This window comes from Mytilus trossulus, chromosome 13 (assembly GCF_036588685.1).
Source record: "Mytilus trossulus isolate FHL-02 chromosome 13, PNRI_Mtr1.1.1.hap1, whole genome shotgun sequence".
Lineage (NCBI taxonomy): Eukaryota > Metazoa > Mollusca > Bivalvia > Mytilida > Mytilidae > Mytilus > Mytilus trossulus.
The window spans coordinates 30294021-30305303 of record NC_086385.1 but is presented as its reverse complement, the minus strand read 5'-3'; the positions used below and the strand labels follow the sequence as shown (position 1 = coordinate 30305303).

General features: G+C 31.1%; 1 long non-coding RNA gene across 1 annotated transcript; it reads left to right on the top strand.

The window, feature by feature from the left end:
* Window positions 1–253: 253 nt before the first annotated feature.
* LOC134694719 (uncharacterized) lies at window positions 254–10952 on the top strand. The gene is made up of 2 exons (XR_010102593.1): window positions 254–364; window positions 10466–10952. It is a non-coding gene; the product is annotated as an uncharacterized LOC134694719 (long non-coding RNA).
* Window positions 10953–11283: the final 331 nt, after the last annotated feature.

The following is an 11283-nucleotide window of genomic DNA, read 5'->3' as shown; positions in this document are numbered from 1 at the left end:
GATATATTGGAATGTTATTTCGATATCACTTTTTGATGTTATGATTTTTAAATATTTTGTGACATACAGCTTCCATGAGAAAATATAATGTTAACGTAAAATAATAGAAGAAATGATTTACACAATCTAATGCATGGGATTACTTCAAAATATAAAAAAAGACTTGTGATTTTGTCTGTCTCTCTTAAAACATATCAGGAACCACCTCATTATATCATTTCATCCTTCATTACCTCTTAAAAAACCAGACACTTATTTTATCAGCTCTATCTAGAACACATTTCTTTGTGTGAATTTCACAAGAACATTGACCTAATTTTACATCTTTCACGTGTAAACGCTGTGGAAATACATTGACACCATGGTATGTAAATATTAAAGTAATGGTTATATTTGCGGGTAAAACTGTCATTGTGATGTACTAAAAATTCTTCCTTCTAAGTTTGTTTTTCGTGGGAAAAAAAAACAACACTCGTTACAGAGCAATGTTTCTGTTGAAAGGGAATGCAGGGGTTGTAAATTGGTTAATTGCAGTCTTAACTTTGTCAATTTAAAAGAGTTATTCTATAAAAAATCACAGGGAAGAAGGGATTCTGATTCATGCAATATTTTGATATTTTTAGTAACATACATTTCGGTTATTAGCACTTCGATCATATCATAATAAGAGGTAGTAAGCATCATAAGCTGCGAACCATTGGACATATTCATTTGCAATTTTCGCTTCGGATTGATTGATATTATTCATGCATTCTGTAGCATTTATTAACTTGGTATCAAGTATCATTTGTTTGGTGCTAAGCGACATATGTGAAATACAGAACCACTTTTTAAAAGACCTTTTTAAAAAGGGGGAGGGGTTGTCAGCTTGTTTTGTTTCTATAATTTCAGTTTTTGTCAGTTTTGAAAAGTTCGCGAGAAAAATACATTGATTAAGAGAAAAATCCGATCTAAGAAATCTTTAAACTCTTAGCTACTATTTCAATAAGCAATAGGCATTTCAATTGCTGTTATAAGAGTTCAGATACTCTTAAATAAAAAAATCACACGACAAGTCAAAAGTCTATCTTAAATAAACTGATATATATTCATGACTTACGAGAATTTTCTCGTCAGAATTTTTTGTTAAATGATTCGCTGTATTGTATTGTATTGGGGCAGGACACAATCAGCACATTTTGTTTCGCTTATACTTGACTGGTTCAGGAGCGGATCCATCCATTTAAAAAAGGGGGGTCCTAACCTAGAGTAAAGGGGGTCCAACTATATGCTCCCATTCAAATGCATTGATCGGTCTAAATAAGGGGGGATCCAACCCCGGACCCCGCCTGTATCTGCCACTGCTGGTTGATGTTTGCTTTACATCCAGTGGCAAATAGTTCACTCATATTCAGAACGGAATTTATTTTACAATATATACAATAAATAAAGTCGAGAGATGATTGGGCTTGTAACTGGTAATGAACGGAATTGTCAACTCATTTTTTATAGGGCTTGTTTTAGAAAGTGTGTGTCACTGTCTCTACACAAAGCATCATCGTTAACGTTCCTATTCTGACAGGACGTGCCTGTGTACTTATACATCCCGCACAACCAAATGGACGCCCTACTTTGAAAAGGGTTTAACCGCCGGTAATTACTAGTCAGAAGACCAAAATTGACCATACTAAAATTCCCTAGTCGCCCCTTTGATGTTGTTCTAAGTGCCACTTCTTACCTTAAATATAAGTTAGAGGAAAGTCATTTCTTTTCAAATGGCGCAATCGGTTACTTTATTATATTTGACGCAAATAACAATATGTGTTTTGATAACAGGTGGTTCCAACGCACTGCGGCTGACGTATGCCATACTTTTCCATTTACCTATTTATTTATCTATAAAATATAATATTGACTGTACGTCACAAATATATATGAGAACAATTTTCTGCCCCACAAACATAGACTAGTTGTTACAATACTAATTTATTTATCTTCTTGATAAACATAAAATCATTTATTTATCAACAAATATTAAAAATATTTATTTTCTCTACAAAATAATAATAATATTTATTTTCTTAATAAAGAAAATAATATTTATTTTCTTGTCACATATATTTGATCTTTGGTCATTTTTATCGTCTGCGTACACATCTTAATATTTTTTATTGACAAACACAAAATGTTCTTGTTTTCTCAGCAAACATATACATATGTATTTTATTGACACACAATAATGAAAGTTTTTTTTCCAGACGATCATAAAAATAATTTAGTTTTTTCATTGTATTAAACGAAAGATAACAAAACAAACTTCTGTCAATTTCAACAAACCTATAACCACTGCTTTTAGCGATTTCGGGGGCGGGAGAAGCGTTTAATGAAATTTCAATACCATATATACATGTAGCTACCAGACAGCCAAGAGAAAAAGACACTAAACAACCTAAAACATTAATAGAATACAATACAGTTTTCATACATTGTTTTGAAATCAAAATCATCCGTTATTAATAATTTATTATGATTTTTGTTGATATAAACTTGAGAACCTAATTTACACAGTCTATATTTCAGCACATAATGATTGTTTAAGCCAATCAAATGTTACTTAAGTTAAAATCTTAGGTTTCAATAAAAAAAAAATAATTATTGTTTGTGTGAAGGAAAATAAATATAAATTTAAGGTGGTATGGGTGTCTTCCTCCATCTTGGATTGTAAAAAACAGAGAACCAAAGGTCCATTTTTTCTATCAAGTTAGCAAAATCTGATGCTGGAATGCAGATATTTAATGTGAAATTCATTCAAAAGAACCAATTTATTTCTACATGAAATTTTCCTATTTTGTATTTTAGCCGGAAAAAACGTACGGTGACCATATCTTTTCTTTAGATATTCTTAAGCATTGTCTGAAAGCTATCTTTTCCTTAAGTATTGAACAATTCTATCATTTTGTTTAGTTTCTAATCACAAAATGGTGTTTTTTCCTGTATAATCTATACAAAATCTGTCATTTTGTCACGTCCTGTAGCGTGAGAAAATGCTCGGTGACCTATCATTTTTATTATATTTTTTAACATATATCAATAGATACTACGTTTTGGCAGAGACATATAATATTATATGTCTCTGGTTTGGGCAAAGTATGAACAAATTCTATCATTTTTATTTTAGACTCCCATACCACCTTAACACACTTTTTGTGCTTTTCCAAGGCTACAACGTGGTAATTCTTTTAATAATATTTACCATGTTCACCTAACCGAAGAAGGATAACTCGGACTCACATAATATCATACAAATTAAAATGAAACAAATATGATTTATATTAAAGAAGAAAAATACGTCTGCACACTGACAGTGATAGCAGGATTATGATAATAGGGGGAAAAATGACTTTAAAATATTATTACAAAAAATAAGTCCGGAAATTTACACAAACGAATTTGTACCCTAAAATTTTGGGAAAAAATCCAGGATTTTGAAAGGGGTGTACATTTATTTCACCGAAATTAGAGATATCGACGAGTGGATCGATGCGGGGGAAAAAAACCTCGCAAAGGTTATTCTTAAATTCAAATCTATTGTGAGAAACTTGAGATTTGTTTGATTATGTTTCCCTTTACGATCGATCTCAGCGAATTCAGATAGAGCGTAAAGGGCAAAAATTTGGATTTGAGCCAGTCCGTGCGAAAAGGTACAAACACGAAATGTTTACGAAATTATAAAAAATTGTGCATAATTATTTGTAGCAGACTTGTGATTTATAAAACACATTTACTTTTCCAAAAATCCTAAAGCTGTGAGCTACAAAATTTATACGCACCTTCAAGTGCTGAGACCCCCCCCCCCCTTTTATTTTGGTTTTATTAAGATTTTTAAGGAATTATTTCATATATTTCAATCATTTTTAAAGTGCAGTTTAAATTTCTTGATCTGCCATCTGATAAAGTTAACTCCGGTAGCAGTGGAGATAAGGCTCTCGCTTCAGATGCTGATATAACAATGGAATTGACCCGGGGCAATTGTTCGAATCCCGTTCGTGGACGGTTGATTTAAATAATATTAAATAACTTAACTTAAGTTAACTTAAATAACTTAACTTCAATTTCTAAAACACAAGATAATATATTTTTTGTATTTTCCCTCATGTTTGCATGTTGTCTTACTTTCTTTTAACTGTAGAATTGTTTAAATTATTGACTTTTTGTCTCTATAGTGTCGTAAAGTTTTAAGTTTCTGGTCAGTACACTAGTAACCCGAATTTAACTTGATCGGACAAAAACGTGTTAACGCTGTTTAAATGAAATTAATCGTCATTTGATAAAGATTGACAAAAATTAAAAATCATTTTTAATTTATTTCAATGCATATCAAATCATTTTAATGCCAGTCAAATAGCTTCGCTTGCAGTCGTTCAATTTAAATCAAGTTGGTGGTAAGTTACGTCAAACAAATAGGCCACGCCCCCGTTAAACTATTTCAAACTGGTATCAATTCGTTTTAAACCGTGTTGCGACCCGAGCTTTTAACAGGTAAATCACTCAAGCAAAACAACATCCATGTATCTTTCGTTTATTTGTTTCAAACTTTATCGACTTAAAATTATATATATAAATGCGTGTATTCTTATTAAAGTAATATACTTCACAATTTAAACAAATGAATGATCAATACACGTAACATATAAGGAATGTAAATAAAAAAATTATAAAATATTGATGCACGGTTTAAAAAAATCAAAACTTATGAATCTGTTAAAAATAAAATAGTTAGATGTTTAACATATTTTTGATTTGCCCAAATGCAGTAGATCTTTATCTCACATATTCGTTTCAAAACTCGCTGAGTGCTATGATAACTTGTGACATGTAAGTAACGTATGGTCCATTGCAATGTCTTACGAAACTTTAGGTATTCCTGTATATTTCCTTTTCTCATTTTCTGTCTTACTATAGTGTACTCGTTAATTAAATATAGACACGGAAATTAAAGTGACTTACAAAAATTATTTATTTTTCAAATAGTTTAGATCTATGTATCTTATAGTTTCGGTCAACAACAAATATTCCCTAGCTGCATATTGATATATGAAATAGCTTGTAATAAAAACAATGATGTGTTAAATAATAAAATTAATGAACATAATGTTGACATTTGTTGAGTCTTGCACACAACATTGTAAATGAAGGAACAGCTCAATAAACTTTTAAAACTGTGTCAAATTGTAATATCGGTCACTGACGCGAAACGGGCGTTAATTGTGGAAAAGCAACACTACGAAAATTGTGAATTGTGGTTCCGATCTGTAAAGGGATTATTGTGCTGTCATGCACCGTGACTTACAACAAGTCTTGCTATAAATGAACATATATTCTGTTTATTTGAGATCAATTTTAGTCTGCGATAACGATGGGTTGGTTGATTTAAGTTTTACGACCTTGACTTGCTCTAAGTCGACATTCTCTTACGTCTAATGAATTAAAAAAAAAAACAACGTATATTTACGTTCAGGGCATATAATATAAGTCTACCTACAAAATTAAAATCAACATCAACATTATTAAAATAAACAAGAATGGAAAAGAAACAATCATGCACTGTTGCTTTGATATATTTTTTATTAACTATATTTAAGGGGTAATGTCTAAAAAAAACTAATTGTCGTACAAATAAAATATTTCATCTAGGTGCTTTCGTTGAAGTTCGCGTTACATATCAAAATGAATGTCATTGGTCGGAACTTTTGCAAACTTTCAATCCTGGTGTTCTCATCGAGGTCCGCGTTCATTTTTCAATTCAATACACAATATTTCATCTAGGTGCTTTCGTTGAGGTTCGCGTTACATAGTAAAATGAATTTCATTGGTCGGAACATTTGAACACTTTCAATCCAGGTGTTCTCATCGAGGTCCGCGTTCGTGATTCAATTCAATACACAATATGAAGTCCGATATGGTAAAAAAATTTATTTTAAACTCTACGATGTCCGAGTGAATAAATAGAATTTAGAAAATAAAACACTTTTACGATTCTTCAAACACAATACAAATACTATCCTTTTCGCTGATGAATAATTATTACTATGATTTGTATACTATTCAATTTGGGAACAGTATACCTTACAATATATATGTTCCTGATTTGATTTATTCCTCGAGAAAATAAATTTGATTTATTCACTTAAATCAATAATTGATCAACTTGAACTTTGAAAAAGTTACAATTATATACCTTTTCACATCCTTTAATTTAAGGTAATTTAATCCAAAAAACTAAATAAAATTAATTGTATTATTTAATTTAGATTCTTTATTTCTTATAAAACCAAGTTAACGGTAAAAAGAAAGATACTTTTACATATAATATTAACATACAGATTTTGCGTATGACAATTTGCACAACTTGAAACGAGCATCAAGAATGAGCGATTGGTGATCAGACTTGAGAACATACTTTTATTTATATATGATTCAAATTAATTTACACAAAATTTTCAAAACACAATATTTTTTTAAATAAATAAAGTGCCAAATTTCGAAACATTTACTCTGCTTACATAGTTAGGTTTAAGAAAAGGTCTTCTACTTTCTGTTAGAGCTGTGCAGTTTAGAATATAGTGAAATATATCAACCAATCTCTTGATAGTTACAAAGTACAAAGTACCTTTCCTGTCTCATAATTCTACGCCATCTACCGGTTTCTATAGGTAACCGATGATTTTCAGTTCTAAACCTTCATAACGTTATCTTATCTTTATAACGTAATACTTCTAAATATTCTTCAAATTCAAAGTTTTCTTTAAACAGTTTTAAACATAATACTTTTGGAGAATATTCCATTTCTGATTTCCAAGTCTGCTGAAAATGATAAAACAATCTGTTTAATAGTTTGGATTAAAACTATAGTTACTCTGATTTAACCAAATATTTTAAAATCCATATTTTTTCAAGATATTTTTTATACAAATCAACCAATCGAAAGTATATATCTTTATTACCAAAGTCTATATAAACTATAGGTATACAATTATATCAACAGCAATAATACATATAATACATACATAAACACAGACTATGTGACAGCAGAAGGTGTTGTAGAATAAACAAACATTATTTTAACATTTCGGATCTAAGCTCAAAAGATCTAAATGTAAATTTACCTAAATTACACAATTCTTTTACATTATTAGTACTCATCAGTTAAATAAATTTGTACATCGACGTTTTTTTCCAATAAAATGGCTTAATATTGAATTGTTCTAAAACCTTGAAAACGTGGACATTTGAGGATGAAATGAAACTCATCTTCTATATCATTTTTACAAAAAGTACATATTCTATTATTTCTTGCTATACCATAAAATCTTCCACTTTCTATAGCTAAGTAAATCCACCATCTACGTTGAGTTTATAAATATATCTATATAGTTTACTATCAGAACTGTTTACAATGTTAGACCAAAAAATATACCATACGGTGTTCCACATATACTGACATAGGATAAGCGCCTAGCTCTCCATAAACCATAAAGCTAGGGTTGATTTTTTTCAAGTTTAACTTTCTACTGCATTAATAAAACTAAATCTCCAAATTTCACAGCCAAATAGCAATATATAGTCTTACAATCTTATCAGAAAATTCGTACTGACATTTAATTACTGGTAGATTAACTAAAATATTTGCCTCGTTTTTTTTATTAATCAATCGATAAATTGAAGATCTGAATGGAATAAAAACATAAATAAAGAAAATGTTTGTTTAACGCCATTATCTTTGACTATCCTACAGGTATACTAGCCAGGAGACTGTACATTGGCGGATCCAGGTTTTGTTCTGTAGATAAGAACTCCCGTTTGTTTGACGAAATTATTTTTCGATTGGGACATATGGTTTGAATCCCCAGTGACCAGTGGTTGTCGTTTTTGTATATATTTTTCTATAAGTGTTGTACATCAATCAGGCCGATAGTTTTCTTGTTTGAATTGTTTGAATTCATATTTGTAATTTTGGGAAATGATATAAACGTTTATGCGGTTAGGTTAGCATTAGTCCGGGGAACAAACAATTTTACACTTGCTCAAATACCCCAAAAATCAGATATTTCTGCGTCTTTTTCTTTTTCAATTGACAAAATCGGGATAGAATTGACAATTTTATGATTGTTTACATTAATGTATTTTTTTTCGGATAAAATCGTTATTCTAAAATAATATAACAAACTTTAATAACGTGTTCTGTAAAGTTTATCACAAGGAATTTTTGTATCTTTCTGCATGGACTGGCTCATTTATTTTATGGTTTTGTCCCCTTCGACAAATATCTGAATCCGTCACCGATCTCTAAATTACGCCACTGTCAAGAGGAATGGAGCCCCGATAGACACAGTCTAGACTCGATAATCAATTACTTAATCACTGAAATTAATCGTCGAAAACCTTATCATAGCCAATTTTTACCAGGCGATTAAAAACTCTTGTTTACGTATTCTCCTTGAGTTCAAAAGGTCGTTTGTTCAAACTTAAGATGTTTCAAATAGTATGATTGCTTCTCCACGTTGCACTTCGAACACGGCAAAATGATTCATAAGCTGGGAGTCAGAATCGCATAATAATTGGGACATTTCATCCTTATTCGTCAAAACTCAGACTATTCCGTACCAGTAGCAGATTCTACAGAGGATTTCCGAATGATTTCACCCTAACAATTATAGCTTTTTCATGCCTGTACAAAGTCAGGAATATGGCAGTCGTTCTTCACTCGTTCCGTTCTTTAGAACGTTTGGTTATGTCAGTATTTAGGATTTTCTCATTTTTAATTTACCTTAGAGATCGGTATTTTGTTCCGTTCATAACGTTTGGGTTTGCAGTGTGTAAGTCAACTGAAACACAGGGTTTAAACATACTAGTACTAGTATATCACATAATATTTTTATGTCTTATAAATGTAACACAGTATTTTCTGAACTTAAAAGCATACATGTATAGCACCTTGCAAATCCAACCATATAAAAAAGAAGAGGTGGTATTATTGCCGATGAGACAACTGTCCACCAGAGACCAACATGACATAGAAATTAACAACTATAAGTCACCATATAACCTTCAACAATGAGCAAAGCCCATACCGCATAGTCAGCTATAAAAGGCCCCGAAATTAAAATGAAAACAACTCAAACGAGAAAACTAACGGCCTTATTTATATATAGACGAAACGCGCGTCTGGCGTATAAAATTATAATCCTGGTACTTTTGATAACTAATTATATACAAGAATGAACGAAAAACAAATACTTGACACATGAACAAACGTCAACAACTGAATTACAGGCTTCTGACTTGGGACAGGCACATAACATTGTTCAAAATCATCGTTGGTGTATTAATATAATAAACATATAAAAAAAGTACGTATAACATAAAGCAGGTAATTGTTTTTTTCGTTTTAATTAGTATGATCTTAATTTTTTGTTATGACAGAGACTTTTATAGCTTTCTATATGGTTTAGGTTTTACTCATTGTTTAAGGAAATACGATGACCTTTAGTTATTTTCATTGCGTCATTTGGAACTCATACAAAATCAAATAAACATTCATTAAACAATCAACGAAAGATAATTCAAACTCGAACAAGTTGAAGAAACAAAAGTCGCTTATTAATAAATAGAAATATATAGTCATTCGTTCAGTAGGATTTAACATAGTGCAAGTTTACGTAGCTATTCTGTTCCGAGCTCGGATAACTGCCATGGAACACTTCATAAATATAACATAGTTTAGAGGGCCATTGAACATATTGTACCACGAGAAAACATTTTCATTCATGTAGTTTTTTTTAAAGTTTTTTTAGTTTTGTTTTTATTTGGGGGGGGGGGGTAATCTGATGGTCTTGAAGGAGGAAGCTTCAATCCTTTTTTCCTCACCTCTTTAAAAAATCCTATTTCTGTAATAAGTAATCAATTTGACCATTATTTTCTATACTCCTTTTTTAGCACCCCCTTGTACTCTATTCGTAGTTTTTTTCTTATTATCTCGATTGTTTGTTTAGGTTGTCCTTTATTCTGCAATTTTTGAAAATCATTATCTTTTTTTGTTTTTTTTAGGGAGCAACCATTTAATTCAAAAGGGATGCGTCTTTTGTCTGTGTCAAATATTTTCGCGCAAAGCTTTTAAGTTTACGACGATATCATTTGTTTTTAACTCAACGCAGTGCCTTAAGGTATGGGGGAAATCTGGATTTTCAGTTGGTTTTTTTGGCCATCTACTTGACCACAATATTTTTTTTTATCAAATTTGGAATCAGAATTATATTTTAGGAAGATGCTATAATCCACCTCAAAGTTAAATGGTCTTTTCCTTATTATCTCTTAATGTGTTACAATAATAATGCTTGTAAAAAATACGATATACCGCTACTTACATGTATCATTAAGACCTATTTATTAAATAATAATTTTAATGATTTTTTTGTTTTTATTTTAGTTTTGTGTGAAGCTCCTTGGTTTGCTGATTGCAGGATTATTACTGATTCCTGAAAGCTATGCCACATACGATAAAATAGAGTGTCACGAATGTGACCGAATGGCAGATCACTGTGCTTTTCGCTGTCAATGGCAACCAACATATGCTAAATTCTATTATTGTGACGACCATTGTACTCGACGAAATCTAGCTTGTCAATCCCGTTGTAAAAGGAGAGATGGTCAGCCATTACTTGTACAAAACGTACCAATTGCCAGGAAAATCGGAGGTGCAGGGGCAAAGAGGCAGCCAGGAAGAATAAGCGAGGAAGATATTAAACAGTACTACCAGCACCGAAAATAAAGACAATTTATAGTCGATGTGAAAGGAAGTATAAAGAGGGACCAATCATTTAACGAATTCAACCTTATTTGGCTATCTAACATTTTCAAACATCACAGTATGAAAGGGAAATTGATATTATCAAATAAAGCAATCATCACTTTTAGTTTATGTATGTTTGTTTTAAACGCACACACATGTGTGAAAATAGATATTATCATATCTGAAACTCTCATCTAAATTTTTGACAGCACAATAAGTCAATTTACTCACAAGCTTTAAACAAAAATTTAACTAACAACGTTATGGCAACAAAAAAAAGGTCGAGCGACAAAAACAACAGTCTACAAATCACAAAAAATGAAAAGGACCGAGCAACACAAATCCCGCTCAAAACCAGGAAATAACGATAAATGCATTCTTACTTTTCTTCTTCTATTTCTGCATTTCTTCTACTTTTTTGTATGAATAAAAGGATATGTGTGGTACACTATGTA